This window comes from Lolium perenne, chromosome 5, assembly GCF_019359855.2.
Source record: "Lolium perenne isolate Kyuss_39 chromosome 5, Kyuss_2.0, whole genome shotgun sequence".
NCBI lineage: Eukaryota > Viridiplantae > Streptophyta > Magnoliopsida > Poales > Poaceae > Lolium > Lolium perenne.
The window spans coordinates 246,408,162-246,411,790 of record NC_067248.2 but is presented as its reverse complement, the minus strand read 5'-3'; the positions used below and the strand labels follow the sequence as shown (position 1 = coordinate 246,411,790).

General features: G+C 51.8%; 1 pseudogene; it reads right to left on the bottom strand.

The window, feature by feature from the left end:
* Positions 1-1,484: 1,484 nt before the first annotated feature.
* LOC127304257 (uncharacterized) lies at positions 1,485-2,705 on the bottom strand (annotated as a pseudogene).
* Between the last annotated feature and the right edge of the window lie 924 nt (positions 2,706-3,629).

Genomic DNA, 3,629 nt, shown 5'->3' with positions numbered 1-3,629 from the left:
TGACTCTTCGCTCCACTTCTGATACCCTGGTGTCGGCCTTCTCTGATGCTGACTGGGCAGGGAATTCTGATGATAGGTGATCCACGGGGGGATATGCTATCTTTTATGGAGGTAATTTGATCGCCTGGAATGCGTGTAAGCAAGCTACTACGTCACGATCTAGCACAGAGTCAGAGTATAAAGCAGTCGCTAATGCAACAGCTGAAATTATTTGGGTACAGTCTCTACTCAAGGAATTAAATCTTTCTTCAGCTCGAGTACCTATTATATGGTGTGATAATATTGGAGCTACATATCTCTCCTCTAATTCAGTGTTTCATGCTCGTACTAAGCATATTGAGGTTGATTTTCATTTTGTGAGAGAACGAGTAGCTAAAAAGCAGCTTCAGATCAAGTTCATATCATCCAAGGATCAAGTAGCTGATATATTCACAAAACCTCTTCTGTTACCTGCGTTTGAAGCATGTCGTCGCAATCTCAACCTTATGGAGCCGGTTGAGATTGAGGGAGGATGATAAACTACAGATATACCGTGTTGTATATGGTAGCTAACTAACTAGGAAGGTTAGGATCTGATTAAGATATGTTGTATGTCGGTTGTAAAGACTTGAGCTGTAAGTTGATCAGTAATATAAATACATCACGAGCGTGACCCTTGGAGGCACGATCCTTACCCTACCAATACTTGTTTCTTGTTATTTAGTTTCGGAGGGAGCGGCGCGAAGCTCTATTCCGTGTTGACATCACATGACTTTTTGGTCCATGGTGAAGTCAGAAGAAGGAATATCATGAAGGACGGATTGATGGACTGGCTAAAGGAGGTTAGAGTCTCCGTGATGCTGAGGGACTTGCTTGAAGTTTCGGGCTCCGCAGCAGTGCTATGCAAGTGGGACGGCAGCACAGGTGAAGTTTAGAGTCTTACCTTCCAGGATGAAAACCCAAGGTCTGGCCTTAACTGATTGTGCCTAGCAATGACCTTGTTGGAGGCATTATTTTGAGAGTGATGACTATCTTCAGGGTGAAAACATAAGACCTCTGGTCGGGCGATGACGGCGCTGGTGCACTGTTTCCTTCTTGGAGTCGTCGCTTTTGGAGTCTGTATTTCAGGTGTTGTCACGGTGGTGGTTGTATTGGTGTTGCTAGATCTGGAATGATGTAACGGGACTTTTATTTCTTAGTTTTATTTACTATTTTTTAGTTGTGTGCATCCGTACTGCCACTAGGATGGGGCGTTGTTGCAGAGGCTAGGTGTAATTGCTATCTTTTAATATTAATATATTCCCTTTATCGAGAAAAATACTAAGAAATAGCAAATTCTGTTTTGAAATAGGACATTGAAATGGTTGAAGTTGTGTAAATCCGGATATATATTTAACACATTGTAAAAAATGAAGACCTTATGCACAGATAGGATTTTGCATACAGATTTGTTAAGGACCAATCAACGAATACTGATCATGCTCATTTGCTTCTCTTGTTTTCAGTCACTCGCAGGGGAAGAACCATTCTGACATGGCACTTTCCATTGTATGACCTCCACCTAGTGAAACTAGACTAAAAATACCGGTCCTCATGTCGTATATACCGTAGCTGGGAATGGCGCTATTAACATGGTCACGGCAGTCACGGCACCTGCACGGGGCGGCACCGACAATGGCCCTCTTTAGGTACCAGTCGATGCCCAAGATATACACACGGTTTCCTTGTAGTAGGGTGCTCGAATGATAGAGCTCCATTGATCCAAACGCCCTGCAACAACTCCTGCTAACGAACAGACACTGGCCTCCCAAGTCCTTCACCTCCGACTACTGGCCCTTGCCGAAGTCCGCTTCAAACACCTGCAGATCCATCGCCCAATGGTGATCAACCTCGAGACCCGAGCGTGGGATGTTCCACCTCACCATTAGTAGCTTCTCCTTGTCAGCTGACACGACCAAGTGGCAGGCGGTGCTGTCCACCGGCTGATCACAGGTCAGGGATGACTTCAACACATTCTCGCGGCATAGGCTGAACACGTCATGGGAGATGAGGTCCCCCAAGAGCGTCACGGTGAAGATCTTTCCACGGAAAAATGCCATGTCTGCGTAATCACCACCCATAAGCGGCCACCACGGAAGGTATTCCCAGGGCCTGCTCATGTCGGACGGCCAGCAAGGTGCAATTACGCAGACTCCTCGATGGAGAATCGCTGCAACGGATAAAGAGCACAAGACGATCTTAGAGACCTCCTTGCACGGCCACATCATCTCGATGGAGGCACTTGATGCATGCAAAGGGTTGCGAAGAAATAAGCATCTTCCGCCTCCTTCGGGGGTATCGGTCGGGTCGTGGTAGTACAGGATCCAGCAGCCGGAAGACCCGTGGCAGAAGAAGCGGTGCACCTCGCCGTCGAGGCTCTGGTATACACCGAGGCCTAGGTTGAGCCACGGCGTGGTGCCCGGCAGCGTGCGTTGCCGCTGCACGGCAAGTCGCCAGTCGCGGCACACGGCCCCGAAGCTGATGTGGTCCTCGTGGGAATTGAGACGGCAGAGGACGAGGCCGGCTAGATCCAGCGGCAGGTCTGGCCAGCTAGAGCTGGGCAAGGAATTAGGAGGAGGAGTCTTGGAACTGGGCAAGGAAGGAGCATGATTCTTGGAGCTGGGCAAAGGAGGAGAAGGAGGAGGAGGAGATGGCGGCGGAGGAGTCTTGGAGAGGCAGAGACCCATGGTGGATGGAGCTGCCGGTAGGCGGTAGCTAGTTTATCAGGCGTCACGGAATCCACGGAGCGCTGGATATAGGTTGCTAGATCGGAAAATAAGGCATCTCCAATGGGGCGACCCATCCCGCGCCCGCGAGTCCGGATAGGTTTAACCGGACAAAAACGCGATCCAGCGCGCGGACCCATCCCTAAAACGGATAGCCGCGGCGTCCGGGACGACCCAAACCCAGCCCAAATCTGGGACGAGTTTGCGTGGCCGCGGACACAGAAGGCTGGTCGCTCGCGTCCTCCCCTTGTCCGCCCCTGGTCCGCCTGTCTGTCACCCAAAACAGAATCCCCTAGAACACATCTCCCGCCGCTCCGCCGCCAGCCAAGGACCGGTGATTTGGGAGCGGCATCCATGCCGGCCACCGTCGTCGAGACGCCGGCAAGCAGGGCGGAAGCATAGGTCGTGGCCCTGCGCTGCTTTCGCCGCAACGTAGCAGAGTCGGAGGACGCCGTCGCTGTTGTCCTCTCACCGTCGCGAGATCTCCCACCGTTCGCAGGTGCGTCGTTGCCGCCGGAGGTGAGCTATCCTGGACCGTGTTTCCAGACCGCAAGTCGGCCGAGACGGCCATGGCCTGCAGGTCCCTACGGACGCATTGGATGGCCTCCGCCTGCGATGTGTTCGACGAAATGGGTACTAAAATTTGTCCCTTTTCATCTGTAGATCATGGTGGACAGCGACGACGATTACTTCTTCAAGAACTTCATCGACACGTCGTCAGACGAGGAGTCCGACGATGAATTTTTCACGGAGGCTGCGCTGATCATCCACGAGCACATTGTCTCGCAGATCCCCGTGCACCGGGGGTCCTTGCCGGGGCGCGCGGCCGCCTTGGACCGCAAAAGAGAACGCGGCCACAACCAGCTCTTCACCGACTACTTCCAA